Source organism: Microcaecilia unicolor, chromosome 1, assembly GCF_901765095.1.
Source record: "Microcaecilia unicolor chromosome 1, aMicUni1.1, whole genome shotgun sequence".
NCBI classification, from domain to species: Eukaryota; Metazoa; Chordata; class Amphibia; order Gymnophiona; family Siphonopidae; genus Microcaecilia; species Microcaecilia unicolor.
The window spans coordinates 297,002,313-297,021,945 of record NC_044031.1 but is presented as its reverse complement, the minus strand read 5'-3'; positions in this window follow the sequence as shown (position 1 = coordinate 297,021,945).

The following is a 19,633-nucleotide window of genomic DNA, read 5'->3' as shown; positions in this document are numbered from 1 at the left end:
GGTACTTACTTTACTTTATAGAATAGCTGCCACACATATGCTGTGCCTAAATATAGGTACATAATTATAGAATCCCCCCCCCCCCCCCGTGTTGCTGCTGCTTTAGTCTATTAACATTGTTCTCCAGGCTCCCTACTAATCTCCAGCAGAACCATTAAAAATCTGATCATTTAAACTATAAAAGAAGATAGTGGATCTGTAATACATTGGGCTTCTCAAATAGAGAAATTTTCTGAGAAAATGTGGTCTGCATTAATCTCAAATGTATTCTTCCAGTCACTGTGGGAGAACATCACCATTAATTTTTCAAAAGTACTATTTTACAACAACCCTAGATTTCAAGGCAGCATTACATATATTTCTTTTGTACCGAACTTGAACAATTAATGATTTGTATTTTTTTCTTATTATATGTTAATCTGCATAAATAATTTATTAAACACATGTAAAGAGTCTTGGTTTTGTTACACTGCCTTTCTATGGTTTACATTTATTATACACAGGTACTTTCTCTGTCTTAGTGGGCTCAAAATGTAAATTTTTGTACCTGGGGCAATGGAGAATTCAGTGACTTGCCCAGAGTCATAAGGAGCTGCAGTGGGACTCAAACCCAGTTTCCCAACCCACTGCACTAACCATTAGGCTACTCCTCCACTCTGCACATTGTTAAAATAGTTAAAAATAAGCGACTCACACACAGAGTAGATCACCAAATAGATAGACAGTGGAGGTAAATTTCAACATTTTAGGGATAGAGTCTATATATCACACCTAAAAAAACGGCGCCAAAATAAAATACGCTTAGCACTTGTTCACAGGTAATCATTTGACCTAAATGTTGAGATTTAGACGGCCCGAACCGTATTATCGAAAGAAAAGATGGCCGGCCATCTTTTTTAATAATACGGTTGGCTACGCCCCTTTGCGGAGCCAGCCCCGAAGATGGCCGACCATCTATTTGGCCAGCGCCATTCTATTATGTCCCTCCACGCCAAGGAAAACTTGGGGCCCTGTTTACTAAGGTGTGTTAGCGTTTTTAACATGCCTACAATTAGCATGTGCGCTAACCATGTACGTGCCTATAGAATATTGTGGGCATGTGCGCAGTTAACACGCTTACATGGTTAACACATGTTAAAAATGCTAACGCACCTATAATGCGGCTTAGTAAACAGGGCCCTTGGTGTAAATGCTGATACCTAAATTAGGCATGGACTGAACAGCGCACATAGTTTTTAGAAACACTCACGACCTGCCCATTCCATGCCCCTTTACCAACTATGCACCTTAGAATTTATGTGCATTACTTTACAGAATAAACTTAGAGGTCCTTTTACAAAGCCACAGTAAAAAGTGCCCTGCGCTAGTTTTGGTGCGTGAAATTGGCATGCGCTGGGTCACTTTTTACTACAGTGGGAAAGAGGTATTTTTTAAAATGGGGCAGAAAATGGTCATGCACTAATATTAAAATTATTTTGCAGCTATTTACTGCCTTAGCCCTTACTGCAACCTATTTAGTAGATCGTAGGAACTCATATGCTACTCATGCAGTCATCAGGCAGCATGCGGCAATATGGCCGCACTCTTGATTACCATCGGGAATGCCCCTGCAGTAGAAAATAGAAAATTATTTTCTGCCATGGGAGACTGCATGCCAAATTTGGAACTACCACCTGGCTCCTGTGCTAACCCAGCAGTAAGGCTGATTTGGCATGTGCTACCCATGCAATAACCCTACTGCAACTTAGTAATATGGACCCTTAGACAGTTGTATCATAAATTCTAATCAATGCCATTCAGTGTCAATAATTGCTTTTTAATTGGCAATTATCAGTGCTTATTGGCTTGTTAGCTAATTAGATTGCATGTACAAATCCAGAATATGACAGGATTTCTGCACGCAACATTATCTGCACAATATAGAATCCAGGGGTTAATGCACAAATGTATCCAGATCCCAATGTGGCCACATTTTGCCTATATGGCTGCATCAGGGGTAACATAAAAATAAACATACACAATAAATAGTATACAAGCAAATCATAATACATAATAAAATCATAATTAGAAAAATAATAAATCATACATAGAAACAATAAATCAATATGCAATAGTGTAATCATAAAATGTTAAATATTCACAAGCTTGTGCAATGATACCTCAAAGCTTGACTCAATAGTACATGTACATTTTTTCATACAGTGTACATTAATGAAAGGGTTGTTTTACGAAGCCAAAGTAAAAAGTGGCCTGCGGTAGTATGGGCATGTGAAATTGCCATGTACCACTCCAGAATTTCCAGAATTTTAAATGAAAGTTGTAAATGGCCATACACTAATAATATTGGTATGTGGCAATTTACTGCCTGAGTCCTTACTGTCACCTATTTAGGATACAGTAAGGGTTCACGAGCTAACTTGGTGGGATTTGGGACAGCACGCTAGGATGGCTGATTACCGCCTGTAATGCCTACACCACACCCCCCAATAGGAAATAGAAAAATATTTGCAGGCACGGGAAATGCCACATGGCAAACACAAAACTACCGCAGTGTGCCCAGATTTCGACCCAAATCGGGAGATAGGCGCCCATCTCGCGAAGGCGCCCAAATCAGTATAATCGAAAGCCTATTTTGGGCATTTTCAACTGCACTCCGTCGCGGTGAATGAACAAAGTTGATGGGGGCATGTCGGAAGCGTGGTGAAGGCGGGACTGGGTGTGTTTATCGGCCGAGCAGAGATGGGTGCCTTCACCCGATAATTGAAAAAAAATGGCCGTTTTTGGCGCGAAATGAGGACACTTTTTTTTACCCTTTTTTTTCACGAACAAGTCCCAAAAAAGTGCCCTAAATGACTAGATGACCACCGGAGAGAATTGGGGATGACCACCCCTGACTCCCCCAGTGGTCACTGATCCCCTCCCACCAAAAAAAAAAAAAAAACTTTAAATGAATTTTTTTCCAGCCTGTATGCCAGCCTCAAATGCCATACCCAGCTCCATCACAGCAGTATGCAGGTCCCTGGAGCAGTTGTTAGTGGGTGCAGTGGACATCAGCCAGGTGGACCCAGGCCCATCCCCCCTACCTGTTACATTTGTGCTGGTAAATGGGAGCCCTCCAAACCGCCCCCAAAACCCACTGTACCCACATCTAGTAGCCCCCCTTCAGCCATAAGGGCTATGGTAATGGTGTAGAGTTGTGGGCAGTGGTTTTTTGGGGGGATTTGAGGGGCTCAGCACCCAAAGGAAGGGAGCTATGTACTTGGGAGGTATTTTACTTTTTTTTTTTACTTGTTACAAATGCCCCCTAGGGTGCCTGGTTGGTGTCCTGGCATGTGAGGGGGACCAGTGCACTATGAATCCTGGCCCCTCCCATGACCCAATGCCTTGGATTTGTTCATTTTTGAGCTGGGCGCCTTCGTTTTCCATTATCGCTGAAAAACGAAACCGCCCAGCTAAAATCCGCACATATCCGATGCATTTGCCCAGCACAAACCGAATTATCGAAAAAAAGATGGCCACCCATTTTTTTTTTCGAAAATATGGTCTTCCCGCCCCTTATGTACCCGTTTCCGGACATAGACGCCCATGGAGATGGGCATTCATGTTCGATTATGCCCCTCTGTGTCTACCCCATGGTACTACTGTTTTGCCGCATGCTATCCACGCAGTAGCCCTACCATGGCTTAGTAAAAGGATCTTAAAGAGAACGGTCACATGACTGCTTTAACAAATTTAAAATACTAATAGCTCCTTTTACAAAGCCATATTAGCTATTCTGGCATGGCAAATGCGATGAAACCCATGCAATTCCTATGGGCTTCATCACATTTACCGCATGGAAACCGCTAAAGTGGCTTTGTGAAAAAAGCTCAAGTAAACTGCACTACAAAGAAAATGTTCTATTCGATGTAGAGACTTAAATGTATAAAACCTTTCTTTCCATGAGATGTTTTTCTCAATCTAATACAATCAATGGCATTAAGGCACTTAGATTACTGCAACGAAATCTATGCAGGATGCAAAGAACATTTAATCAAGAAACTTCAGACTGCCCAGAACACAGCGGCGAGACTGATCTTTAGAAAATCAAAATTCAAATCTGCCAAGCCCCTTCGTGAAAAATTACACTGGCTTCCCATTAAAGAACGCATCGCCTTTAAGGTCTGTACCTTGATTCATAGGATCATCTACGGAGAAGTTCTCAAATACATGTTAGATCTGGTGGATCTACCACCCAGAAACAGTTCCAGTTTCTCTCGATCCTACCTACCAGACATCATCACTGTGTGCAGCACAATTATCACAAAGCAACAAAATCTGACGCTTTTGTGCTCGCATTCTAGTGTCTAACTTTTTTAGCCACTGCTTCCAAATTTCCCCAGTCATCCATGAATTTGCATTAGCCTCGTATGACACAGTAAGTCGCTTAACATTCTTGAAGCAACGGGGCTGTTTCCTCTTTCCAATGACGAGTGGTTCCAACTTCTCACTCCCATCCATATTGCAGCAAAGGAGGATCGTCAGTCAGTCCTTCGACGTTTTACCTCCTATAGTTTTGGCTTATTTGAATGCAAGTGTTCCATCAGGAATCGCTCGCCAGTAGAGACCGTTTTCGTCAGGATTGAAAATGTCACGAGGTAGGAAGAACTGAAACAACCCAATTTTCAGCACCAAAGTCATCAGCGTCTTGTTTTTCACCATGCTGTTTCTTGAATTTTATGTTGTTCCTCTCCTTCCATCTTTTCAACCATCCAACAAATTTGAATTGTTAGTCCAAGACTTTCAGCTAGCTGATTAGCTTTCTCCATAAGCAGTGGACCACTGACAGGAAACTGTCTGCTCCTGACTTGAGAAAACCACCGAAGAAGAGTATCTTCTACCTCCTCAGCTTTTCCCGCCCGATTTTGTTTCCGGTGTGGATTTGTACTGTTTTTTCAGTCTTCCAGAAGCTGGTCTTTCTGCTTCAAGATACGTGAAATTTAACTGGGATTGACACCATATTCTTTAGCAATAGATGCTTGACTTTGTTTTCTAATTTTTTAAGAACTTCTATTTGTTCAGCCAGTGTTAGTCTTACAGTTGAGCGACGATGACAACTGCAGTGTACACTCTAACACCATTATTTTGCTTATTCTGCCTGTAGCAGTTAAGGAGACGGTAAATTTGAAATCTCATTGGTTGTCAGGCACCAATCGGCTTCCATATTCTGTGTGCAAACTTATGTGGAGTCTTTCCTGCAGAGGAGCGGTCTTAAACCATGCATATAAGCGAATCTTGCACTTATCAGTGGTGCACTAAACCGAAGTTTGTCCCCATAGAAATTGATGGCGCCAAAAATGGGACCGAAGTACGGCATTTAGTTAAACAGAGCATGCGCTTATCCGACGTGCACTTAAATGGAGTGCACTGTATGTATATATATATATATATATATATATATATATATATATATATATATATATATGCGGACAAAGTTGATGGGGGCGTGTCGAAGGCGTGGTAAAGGCGGAACTGGGGCGTGGTTATCGGGCGATCAGAGATGGGCGCCTTTCGCCGATAATGGAAGAAAAACATGCGTTTTTAGCGAGAATTTAGGGCACTTTTCCTGGACCCTGTTTTTCCACGAATAAGGCCCCAAAAAGTGCCCTAAATGACCAGATGACCACTGGAGGGAATCGGGGATGACCTCCCCTGACTCCCCCAGTGGTCACAAACCCCCTCCCACCACAAAATATGCCGTTTCACAACTTTTTATTTTCACCTTCAAATGTCATACCCACCTCCCTGGCAGCAGTATGCAGGTCACTGGAGCAGTTATTAGGGGGTGCAGTGGACTTCAGGCAGGTGGACCCAGGCCCATCCCCCCCCACCTGTTACACTTGTGCTGGTAAATGGGAGCCCTCCAAACCACCCCCCAAACCCACTATACCCACATGTAGGTGCCCCCCTTCACCCCTTAGGGCTATAGTAATGGTGTAGACTTGTGGGCGGTGGGTTTTGAGGGGGATTTGGGGGGCTCAACACCCAAGGGAAGGGTGCTATGCACCTGGGAGCTCTTTTACCTTTTTTTTGTTTTTGTAAAAGTGCCCCCTAGGGTTCCCGGTTGGTGTCCTGGCATGTGAGGGGGACCAGTGCACTACGACTCCTGGCCCCTCCCACGAACCAATGCCTTGGATTTATTCGTTTTTGAGCTGGGCGCTTTCATTTTCCATTATCACTGAAAAACAAAAACGCCCAGCTCACAAATTGTCAAATAAAACATGGACGTCTATTTTTTTTGAAAATACGGTTCGGTCCGCCCCTTCACGGACCCGTTCTCGGAGATAAACGCCCATGGAGATAGACGTTTTCATTCAATTATGCCCCTCCACGTATCTATAGGGAAAAGATATTCATGATAAAAAAAACCTACAGAATTTACTTGCACTAGAAAAACAATGAAGTTCATTTTAATATAATAACTTGACCTATTAAATATTAAGACAATGCAAAAAAAAAAAAAAATGAAAGCAACACATGTAATAGTAGTACTTGGTCTAACCTATAAAGTATAAATGAAACTTCGCTATACTGGGTATATATGTACTGCAATCAGAATAATGTAAGTAAAACCATAAAAATGGGGAAAATCTTACTTAATCTCTTAGGAAAAATTGACATCATATCAAATACCAGCTATACACTAGCAAAGCATAGAACCTAAGATAAATGTAGCACTTATAATAAAGTAGATTCCAGATAATCGGGACACCGGTTAATTGGAGCGGCCATTTATTTGGACCAAAACTGGACGAACAAAAACAAAACACATTTATAACGGTGAAAATTTGCTCTTATTTGGGACAATGTGCCGTTTAATTGGGCCAGTAGCGTCCACGGAATGTCATGGATTCATCACTTTCCCATTAAGTATAAATGGGCAGCTGCATTTGCGTGCATGTGCAACTGAAGCTATTGAAGAAAAATTGCTCACATCATCTTCAACAGCAAAGGAAATCTTTTATAAGTAGTGCAGTTTATTGTTGATAGCTGGTGAAATGTTAGCATCACAACTATTCAGCATTGTTTTGCTCACTGTGGGTTTAAACACCCTGAATTGGAAACCCAGGATACACTGAAAATGTTATAGAAAATGAATATGATGTTATTGAAGCACACCATGTGGAAAATTATGAAGAGTTTTCATCCATTGACAATAATCTTCAGTGTTACAATGAAAAAGAGGGTTGTGAGGATGAAATCGTTGAGCAAATTTCAGTCAGACATTTGAAGATCTCAAAACATCAGGAAACTGAAGAGGATGACACAACTGAGTTTGAACAAGTGACAAACCAGGATGCCAGGAGATTTATTTCTGGATTAAAACTTTATTTCATGCAGGAAGGCAATGAAGGCAGTACTTTAACTGCTCTAGAGACCAGTGCCGATTTTGTACAGCTGTAGTCAATGAAGGGTGCTTGTCAAGGTAAGCTCAATCGATACCTCCAATGATAACATAGTACTGTGCTGTATTCAATGAGCAACCTTTCCTTTATTTCAACTTTTGCATTACAGAATAAATGTAACATTTTAAATCATACTGTACGGTTCTTCTTTTCTTCAACTTTAGTGCTTAACAATAAATGATAAATTTTATCTTTTACCTGACGCTAGTACTGTACTCATTTTTTCAAGGTACCTGATGACTTGTTTACTTGGGGCAGCCACTTAATCGGGACAAAGTACTGTGATCCCGATGTGTCCTGATGAACTGGAATCTACTGTATATTATCAGTCAGTAAAATGAGACAATCAGTATGAAATTATGTGTGTTGATATAAATGCTGAAACAAACATTGGTACCAACGAGCTTATAAAGCGAGATATGGGAACACTCATATGTGTGTGATATGAAAGTAAATTAAGCCTTTCTTCTAAATGATGACTACATATATGTGACTTAACATTAAACAACCTTTGTTTAGTAGCATCATATATGGAATTCCCCTGTAAAAGTGTAAATGATGTGGAATGCACAGCTTCAAATTGGGCATATCTTGTGCATGGATTTGGTAGTCCATTAAATTACAGGGGCAATTCTATAACAGAACACCTAAAAGTCATCTGTTAAGAGCCTATTCTATAAAAGAATGCAGCTGCATATTTTGCTTTATAGAATACTAGCCTAGCAGGTGTTAACTTACCTATCATTTATGCATAAACACTTATGCCAGCCATACAGCTGGTGTATTAGCACCTAAATACTGCAGATATGCACCTAGTTTACAGTATTTCTAAGATACATATGCAAGTTTGGATCTTGCCCATGCTCCACCCCTGTGTATACCACCCTTGCAAATGTGTGCTATGTAAGTTAAGTGGGTATTTGCATAACATAAGCATTCACAATCCCCTTCCTCTACTTCCTTTTCAAAACAATGTAAAAAATAAAAACACACAAAACAACTTGAATGTGGCAATAGCTAGCCATAGCTTTATTAATTATCTGACCAAAATCTTGACAACTTAATAACCTCAGCAAAATTTATCCTTGAAATTATTAACATTTAAAATAGAAAATTGTCAGTCGGTACCAAACTAACTGCATCTCATCCAGACAAGCACTTGAACAAGCCACAAGGTATAGTCCAAAGTATCGCCAGACCTTGCTATTTCCTGAGTTCATGATGGTATTGTACATGGACCCCCATCCTTTCCCCCTTGCTTTCCTAGTAAAATCTTCCCTTGCCAAAAAAAACCAAACAAACCTCCAATGATACTATCCAAATGGGAATGGCCCTTGCAGCTCTTCTGTGACAACACCTCATCCCCCAACTCCACAAGCTTGTAAAAAATAAAAACAATGCTTCCTCCCTTAAAAAAAAAAAAAAAGACATCAGGGAGGGTGAGAGAGTGAAAACCGTCCACCCACCTGGGGCTCTCACAAAATAATACTTGACACACCAAAATGCCTGGCTTAGCTCATCAGGGCTGGGCTCTGACTGATTCAGTGCCATCTCCCGTGCACCAATCAGAACCAATATTCTATACTGTTCCCAAGCCCTAATTCTCTCGTTCACCCAGCCTCCTTTTAACCTATACAGATGAGGGAAGGATTGGCTCAGGAGAGGTGTCTGCTGATTATTGCTTAGGTGGCATGTTGACAAACACTCATATTTGTGCATATGCAGTTGCCCGTGCATGTGCCTTTATGTTAGTATTCTAAACATTTATGCACATAACACATGCACAATTTTTAACACCTATTTTATGAATTGTCACATATATGTATAGTCTCAATTTTTTAGAGAAACACCCATTAAAAAAACAAGGGTGTGGGATGGGGGTTCTCAGTTGGGGGGAGGGGTAAGGGGGACTCAGATGGGAGAAGGGTGTGGGATGGGGGTTCTCAGTTGGGGGAAGGGGGTAAGGGGGGCTCAGATGGGAGAAGGTTGCAGGGTGGGGGTTCTCAGATGGGGGGAGGGGGTAAGGGGGACTCGGATGGGAGAAGGCTGCAGGGTGGGGGTTCTCAGATGGGGGGAGGGGTAAGGGGGACTCAGATGGGAGAAGGTTGCAGGGTGGGGGTTCTCAGATGGGGGGAGGGGGTAAGGGGGACTCAGATGGGAGAAGGGTGTGGGATGGGGGTTCTCAGATGGGAGAAGGGGGCTGGAACTGGGGTTTGAGAAGGGGCCATATGGGAAATGGGGGCCATGCATGGGGCTGGTGGGAAAATAGGGCATGCGTGGGTCAGGTGGGAGAATGGTTCTGGGGCTGAAAAGGGGGGCTCTAATACAAGGCATGTGGATGAAGGGGGCTGGAACTGGGGGCTGAAAAGGAGGGTAGGTGGGATAAGGGGGCTAGTACTGGGACTGGAGGCTGAAAAGGGGCAGGGGCTGAAACTGTGGGTACTGGGGGCTGAAAAGGAGATAGGGAGAAGTGGCTGGGGCTGAAGCTTGGGGCTGGTGAGAGAAAAGGGCTGGGGACTGGGGTTGAAACTGGGGGCTGAAAAGGGGACAGGGAGGAGTGGCTGGGGGCTGAAGCTCGGGACTGGTGGGAGAAAAGGGCTGGGGCTGAAACGGGGGACTGGTGGGATAGTGGGGCTGGACCTGGGGGCTGAAAAAAAGGGGCAGAGAGAGGGGCAGAGCCTGGATAGAAGGGGGAGCGAGAGGGAGGGCAGACCCGGATGGATGGGAGAGGGAGGGCAAATGGTGGATTGAAGGGGCAGAGAGAAAGGGCAGACAGTGGATGGAAGGGATAGAAAGGGCAGACAGTGAATGGAAGGGGCAGAGATAGAGGGCAGATGTGCACAAAAGGGGCAGGGAGAGAGGGCAGACATTGGATGGAGGGGATAGCAGAGAGGGCAGACACTGGATGGCAGAGAGAGAGTGAAGACAGATGCTGGATGGAAGGAAGACAGTGAAAAGAAGATGAGGAAAGCAGAAACCAGAGACGACAAACTGTAAATAAAATATATATTTTTATTTTTTTGCTTTAGGATATAGTATTGTAGCTGTGTTAATAAATGTTCATAATAGAACATGTCAATAAGGTAATCTTTTTATTGGACTAATTTTAATACATTTTGACAAACTTTCGGCGAACAAAGCCCCCTTCCTCAGGTCAGAATAGGATACTGTAACAGCTCTACACTGAATTGACCTGAGGACGGAGGTTTTGGCCTCTGAAAGCTAAATGTATTAGTCCAATAAAATGGTATTATTTTATTTTCTATATTTGTTTTATTTCTATTTGTTAATTTGTAAAGTGGTGATTGGTATTTGTTAGTTTTTTTTCAAATTTACATCTGTTGTCTTTATATTTTGCACAGTACTAGGGGACATTTTCTGTTTCTGTGGTGTTGTATTGTATGCAGAGTCTGGCATCTTGGGAGTTCAGTTTAATTTTTGTCTAAATAGAAAGTTTAAATATTACTACTTATTCTATAGTGGATTAGGGTGTATCTGTGTTTGTGAAAAAGACATGGTTTTCAGTTGGCATTGACTGTGCAGGATCGACAAGTCCTGGAGCTGGGGGCCTTGGAGCTCGGAGGGAGGGGTGGCCGGCTCTGGAGCTAGGGTGGGGATGGAGCTAGGGTGGGGTGGGGCTAGGGTAGGTGGGGCTAGGGTGGGGCCCCGTCAAATTGGTCTGCATAGGGCCCCGCACTTGCTAAGACCGGCCCTGCCAGGGAACCTAGCATTAGGACTCCACTGATATGGCCAACATCATAGGAGTGATACTTAGTGATTTTGAGCTATAGCTCTATGTGCAATTTTCTAAAATATGACACATAGGTTTTCATACCAGTACTTATATGTGTATGTTGCATGTACAAAATATTTCCTCCCACTCCATGTTTAGGGGAAATACAGGTGTATTTATGATGGACCTCTGCATATTTTACAATAGACTCTGCTTTTAATGAGTCTTTTGTAAAATTGCCTGGACACTGTAAACATTTTGACTTGTCCTATTTCTGACCTACATATGTTATTCAAAGTCTAGATTCACATGTCCAAGCTGACACCAATATACTGATCTTAGCTTAAATAACAACTTAGAAAAGCATTTACACATTTTGAGCAGTGAAAGTACTACTTCTAGCTACTGCAATTCTATGTTAACTAATAATCTGCATATAAAAATTAATTGCCTACAAAATGAGGTGCAGTGTCATTCAATTTATACCAATACACAAAGAATCTCAGACTACGTGAAAGAAATGTGCTGAATAAAAATAGTGTAGGGAGAATTTTAAACATTGACAGAAAACCTACAGGATCAACGTGCACCTTAAATTCTATCCTGTGATTATATAACAAATGGAGCTTGGCAACACTCTGCCTAGTGTCAAATTTTCATACTAAGGAATGATGTGATTCTGACAGAGAAAAATGAGAGGTAAAATGCAGCTCATTATATGCAGCCATTAAAGAACTGTGTTAGAAATGTGACATCCCCACTGTGCTATAAGCAATGCAATAATCGATCTGTTATCAAGGAGGGCTTGGGCCATTTCCACTTAGGTTTCTAAAGACAATTTTTTAAGTTCTTGTGTAAATTGGTCTGTCTGAAAAATGCCTTCCTCTACCCCATTAAAAGTATGAACAAGCTTCCACAATCCACCTACTTTTAACCAGCTTTAAAAAAAAAGGCATTTATTCTGGTAAATTTAAGCCAAGGGAGTAAAACATGGTAACATATTAACATCGGAAACAAGATGGATGGATTCAAGATGAATGTTCCAAGAAAACCAAAAGTCCAATATCTTCAAAAATATAAAAGGTTTTATTCTCCAATAAAACAATGTGAGTTGTGTGAACAAATCAGACCCAACACGGGTCATGTTTTGGCGATAAAGCGTTCTTAAGGGGTCATAACTGAGAGCAAACATTCTGTTACTGTAGGAAACACTGCACCACTTTTAACACTGAGGTTTTTCTCCTTGCTGTGATTGCGTTTACTGTCAGTTAAGACCCTTGAAGAAGGCTTTATTGTCGAAAAATGGCCCATGTTGGGTATGATTTGTTCATGTAATTCACATTGTTTTACTGGAGAATAAAACCTTTTGGGCTTCTGTTTTTCTTGGAACATTCATCTTGAATCTTGAAACCCTTTGTTTCGTCTGTTTGACTACTGTGGGAAGCACTATTTTTCCCTTTTTAATATAATAAAATAGTAAATGGTGATAAAAATGCATACTGTTGATCTTTATCTATCATTTTCAAAAATATACACAATTTTCTTTACCCCTCCTGAGCCAGCCACAAAGCTATTACCTTAGCAATGTATATGTAAGATGTGGGATCAGTGGTAGGATTGTGTCAAAATTAAGGTTGACTGTTACATTAGAAGATTTATATGAGGAATAAAGTGACACAGATATCTAAGGGCCAGCTCACAGTTTTGGTTTTGTGACCCCTATCTTCAGACCAAACTTGCAGTATGAACCATATAGATGGAGAAAATGATCAGCTATGACAATCAACAATTTAAGTGCTATCCCTGCTTTTACTAATGCATGTATTCAGCATCAGTATATGTATCGGTAGTAGGGCTGAATATATTGAAAGTGTAGTGCCTGTGCTGACATGGTTATGTTTGTTATGATTATTGTAGCTGAAAATTTTCCTTTTGTGGTTTATGCTACAAAAAGCTTACTCAGGGCAGTTCTCCAAATGGGCACCTCCATTTAGGTGCCCTGAGAAGGTGCGGTGAAAGCCCAATCCATAACAACACCCCAGCACCTAGATTATGTTATAGTCTACAATTGTAACCAGGTATTGGCAAGCCTAACATTTATATACCCTCAGCCAGTCTAGCTGTAGACCTGGTGTAATGGCAGGCATGTCATTGCAGCATGGATGTGTTGTTACAATATTCTATAAGTTAGTGAATAAGTTGGAGTTCTGTCCATGTCCTGCTCATGCTCCTCATGTTTATGTACGATGTCATTTATATATGCTGTTACAGAATAGCACATAGGTGCTGGCACTTTCAGGAGTAAGTATACACTTACGTACATAAGTTTATATAGATTGGGGGCAATTCTACAAATGGACCCCTCTATTTAGGCACCCTAAGGATGTGGAGTGTGAACCTATTTTCTAATGGCGTCTAGGCACCTACATTTCTTTATAGAATACTAGCATAACCTGATATCAGTACATCTAACATTTACCCACCCGCATTTACACCAGACAAAGACCTGACTTAATTTCAGCCATATAAATGCATCAAGGATGCATGTAACTTACAGTAAGTTATGCCTGTAAATGGAAGCCCTGCCCATGCTCCACCCATGTATATGCCCCCATATATTTGTACACTATCCCCCAATTTGGGTGTGCAATATAATTGAATAATATGGTGCAGGATCCACGTGTAAATTCTACTTGCGGTTCCAAAAAAGGGGCATAGCCATGAGAGGGTCATGGACGGATCAGGGGGCCTTCCTTTAATTTACATGCTTTGTTATAGAATAAAGGGGGTCCATGTCTAATTTAAGTGTGGGGATTTATGCCAAGGTTTCATTGGTGTAAAATAATCACACCGAAATGTACTCACGTCTCCTGGCAATAAATTCTATTATGTTAATGATGCCTAAATTTAAGTGACGTGTACAAAATATTATTTCTTGGTGCTATGCATCCCCAGCCACTGATGAACATATAATTTCATTTGAATATCAGGACATCTGTACTTAATTTATCTTCCAATTTAGTATTCATTATCATCCCCCTTTCTGTTCCCTTTGACCCCTTGTATAAACTGCCTAGCTGTCCATTTCCTATCAATAGATTTGAAACTTCTAACTTGTTAGATCTCTTTGCAATGCCATGGCACTACCTCTCTGCCATAGAAATAGTGACCATTTTACACAGCCACCATGGCTAGGCTGCTAGTGATTAAGGTCAATATGTAAAGTGTTGCTTTATGCACAAGTAGGAGTAGCAGGTAGGCATGAAAAAAGACAGGAAATTATTATTATTAGCATTTGTATAGCGCTACCAGGCGCACGCAGCGCTGAACACCTGACATAAAGAGACAGTCCCTGCTCAAAAGAGAAAATGGAAATGTCCTGATGATTTATCACCAAGGCAACAAGAAACATAGCAGATCACTATCCTGCTTATTTTCGAAAGAGAAGGGCGCCCATCTACCGACACAAATCGGGAGATGGGCGCCCTTCTCTCAGGTGCGGCCAAATCGGCATAATCGAAAGCCGATTTTGGCCGCCCTTGACTGCAGTCCGTCGCAGGAGTGGAGAAAGTTTAAGGGGGCGTGTCGGAAGCGTAGCGAAGGCAGGACGGGGGCGTGGTTAAGAGATGGCCGTCCTCGGCCGATAATGGAAAAAAGAAGGGCGGCCCTGACAAGCATTTGGCTAACTTTACTTGGTCCATTTATTTTCAGGACCAAGCCTCAAAAAGGTGTCCAAACTGACCAGATGACCACCAGAGGGAATCGGGGATGGCCACCCCGTACTCCCCCAGTGGTCACCAACCCCCTCCCACCCTAAAAAAAACATTAAAAACATTTTTTGCCAGCCTCTATACCAGCCTAAAATGTCATACCCAGCTCGATGACAGCAGTATGCAGGTCCCTGGAGCAGTTTTAGTTGGTGCAGTGCAGTTCAGGTAGGCGGACCCAGGCCTATCCCCCCCATCTGTTACACTTGTGGTGGTAAATGTGAGCCCTCCAAAACCCACCCCGAAACTCACTGTACCCACATGTAGGTGCCCCCTTCACCCATAAGGGCTATGGTAGTGGTGTACAGTTGTGGGGAGTGGGTGTTGGGGATTTGGGTGGCTCAGCACCCAAGGGAAGGGGAGCTATGTACCTGGGAACAATTAATGAAGTCCACTACAGTGCCCCATAGGTTGCCCGGTTGGTGTCCTGGCATTTGAGGGGGACCAGTGCACTACAGATGCTGGCTCCTCCCATGACCAAATGGCTTGGATTTGGCCAGTTTTGAGATGGCTGGCCTCGGTTTACATTATCGGCAAAAACTGAGGCCAGCCATCTCTAAATCCGGTGATCTCAACATTTAGGTCGACCATCTCTAAGGTTGACCTAAATGTTGTGATTTGGCCGGCCCCGACCTTATTATCGAAACGAAAGATGGCCGCCCATCTTGTTCAATAATACGGTTGGCTCCGCCCCTTCTAGGGGCCGTCCCCGGAGACGGGCGCCCTTAGAGATGGGTGCCCCCATTCGATTATGCCCCTCCACATCATGTATAATTCATTTCTCCCTGAAAAATGGTTTATGACCAGTTTGACCACAGAAAATAAAAGGAACAAAAAAGTGCATAAGTCTGAAATCCAGTTCCTCTTTCACTGGATTGAACAGAACTAAAATGTCAAGTTTTGCAGGATAATGCCCCAGCCATTATTCTACATAATGTTGAATATTTCTGTGCTATTTTGGATTAATTTAATTTTCTTCTACTATCTTAATGTTAAATTCATTTAAGATCTTCTTCATCTTAGAAATGGGGGTTGCATGTTGAACTTCTCATTTCTTGTGTTTACTTGTTGAATTGCTAAATACTTTCTGTGAAACCACCCTATGGCATGGCAATGAAAAGTCACTCAAAGATAAAAGATTGCATGAAAGCAAATCTGTCAGCAATCACCTCCCAAATCTTTCTATCTACAGGACTACTTGTCAATGACCCTTCTGTTCTCATTTACAGTTGTTCTGGACTCTAGTACAGTATTTTCCATTATCTAGTCATATTACAGTGCCTATTATAGATTGGTCAGGTTGCTGAATGGCATGCATTTTTTTAGGAAACAGGGCCAGAATCTGTAAACAGTGCCCAAAATTAGGCACCAACAATATCCATGCTAAACTAATATTCTGCAAAGAGTGCTCTGTGCATAGTGTGGATCTCATGCCTAGCTTTGGGTACTGGATTTACCCTTGCTAAAACCTGATGTAATGCTGGTGCCCAACTTAGGTGTGGAAATGACATTATGGTGTAACATAGAGCCTTATTCTATAAAGGTGATGCACCTAAATTTGCACTCCTAAAAATTATGCTCCTAATTTATGAGCATAATATATGCTCCTAAATTTATGCTCTTAAATTATGAGCATAATCTATTTTGGAGCATAGAATATGCTTCTAATTTAGGAGCGTAAATTTAGGAGCATATCCTTTATAAAATAAGGCCCATAGTGACTAAATTCTGAGAATGCCCCTGATCTGCCCTCTCCCATGGCCACGCCCCCTTTGAGTTGTGCACCATAAAATGTAGGCACGCATGTTATAAAATAGGGTGCAAGACAGAGCAACGCATAACTCCTAATGAGTGCCAATTAACACCAATTAATTGTTAATTGCTCATTAGTTTGTGTATGAATCTGGGCCAAATTTGGAAGACCTATATAGAGTCGGGGAGTTAAATTATATCAGCAGCTGTATTTCAGATCCATGTTATAGCAGAAAGGAAACAACTTCTTTAGAATGTGTAACACATTTTCCTTTAAAAAAAAACTCTCCCTTGAAGCTGCACAAAACATCAGTAAAAAAGGGAAATGAAAAAAAAAAAAAAAAGAATAGCTGCCAGATGGCAGTGTGAATGGTAAGGAGTTAGCTTGCAACATTCTTAATTCTTTTAATCTCTGTACTGACAAACGTGTCTGATATCCTACTAAGAATCTCTGATATATTGTGTGTAGAATGAATGCCAAGACTTGTGATAATCATATAACTGCAGATGCAACCAATATTACGCAGTTGGGGATTCTTCCATCTGCAAAATAACCCTCATATAAACAGTCAAAAGAGAAAATTAAACCAGCCTAGTGTCTCATTTACTGTGCACTTCAAATATGTCGATTAAAGTATTTACATAACAAACATAATACTGTAAGCCAGAAATACTAGCAAAGTTTCAGTCACCACTGAAGGGTGACACCTTATAGCAAACTCAAGAATCCACTTCTACCTCCAGATTCTTTATAGTGTAATTTGAGTTGCATGTGCATATCGGGTCAAATTCTAGATTTGTGCAGGCAGCTTAATTAGTTTAACAAGCCAATCAGTGCAGATAATTAAACTTAATTATTGATACTCATTGAAATTAATTAGATTTTATACACACAAATGTCTAAGCGTATTCTATAAAGTGATGATCGTAAATTCTAAGACGTGGATCTGAAAAGAGGGCATGGCCATGGGAGAGGCATGGGTAGGTTGTGGGCGTTCCTAGGATTTATGTGCCTGGCAACCTGGGTTCGATTCCCACTGCAGATCCTTGTGACCTTGGGCAAGTCACTTAACCTTCTATTACCCCAGGTACAAAAAACTTAGATTGTGAGTCCTCTAGGGACAGAAAATGTACCTGTATATAATGTGTACAGCGCTGCATATGTCTAATAGTGCTATGGAAATGAGTAGTGTTGGTACAAGAATATGTCCATTCTGTGTATTATTTAGGCATTGGAATTCACACCAGGTTTTCATTGGCATAAATGGCCATGACTAAATATAGTCACAGAAAACAAGTGTTGGACATATTCTATAAACTATGCCTACATTTAGGTGTATTCTATAAACCGTGCCTAAATTTAGGTGTGGTTTACAGAATATGCCTAGGTGTAAACTGATTTTTTTGGTGTGATATATAGAATCTAGTACCTAGTGGGTTCCACAGGGATGCTTCATTAATTATCTTTTACTAAAAACCATCTCTATAAGGGCTGGGCAAGACGGAAAGGGATGAAGCCAAAAACTGGAGAAATAAAATGACAGGCTGATATTCAAAGGAAGTTATAATCTGACCAGTAGCCAGTAAAGACCTTATTCTATAAATCACTTGCGAAACTATTTCGAACAAGATCATTTTAGAATATTAGTTCAGTCTCTCTTAGCTTCCTAATAGGATTATTGTAATCTGGTATATTTAGGATGTAATAAAAGTTTGTTGAGGAGATTGCAAACGATACAGAAAAAAGCAGTTAAACTGATTTTTGGATTGCCTAAATTTGAAAGGATAACTCCCAGTTATTTATCATTACACTGGTTGCCTATTGAGGCTAGAATCTATTTCAAATTTGTGTGTTTTCTCTTTAATAAGTCCTTTTACAAAGGCGCGGTGAAAAATGGCTTGCAGTAGCATAGGCATGTGTTCTGGGCACATACAGATCCATTTTTCAGCGCGCCTGCAAAAAATGCCTCTCTTTTTTTGCCGAAATTAGACGTGCGGCAAAATCAAAATTGCTGTGTGTCCATTTTGGGTCTGAGACCTTACCACCAGCCATAGACCTAGCAGTAAAGAATTTGGGTGGTAATGACCTATGTGCATCAGATGCCACTTGGTGCACGTCCGCTATGCGTGCCAGAAAATAAAAAATATTTTTCAGTCGCGTGTAGTGAACACGTGCCAAAATTGAAATTACTACAAGGAGTGGAGGAGTGGCCTACTGGTTAGAGCACTGGTCTTGATATCCAGAGGTGGCTGGTTCAAATCCCACTGCTCCTTCTTGTGATCTTGGGCAAGTCACTTAACCCTCCATTACCTCATGTACAAGCTTAGATTGTGAGCCCTCCTGGGACAGAGAAATATCCAGTGTACCTGAATGTAACTCACCTTGAGCTACTAGTGAAAAAAGTGTGAGCAAAATCTAAATAAATGGCAATGCAGTAACTGGGTGGTAACTCCAATTTGACATACATCATAGGTGCCTATACAGTTTAGTAAAAGGGGCCCTTAGCTTCTACATAGATAGGCACCAGACTATCTATATCCACATTTTACATTCATTTATGCTTTGAGAACAAGACGTACTGGTACTGTAGGTTATTCTTTTCCATCATCAAAAAGTAAAAAGAGGTTACATTTCTTTGAATTAGGGCTGGCACTTCAAGCAGCAAGATTATGGACTATGATTTCACCTATATTTAAATCTTCTCAGTCCTATATTCTTTTTAGGAAACATTTGAAAACAGTTTTGTTTCAGAAATATGTATCCCACGCTAACTACTGATTTCCTATTTTTTCTTAATTACTAAATTTATTATTATGCCCCTTTTTCCCAGTTAAATGAAACTGGCTTCTTAAAAACTTGCAACCTGCTTAGAATTGCGAGGTAATAGTGGGATAGAAAATCAATTTACCATTACCATTACCATAAATGGGTGCCA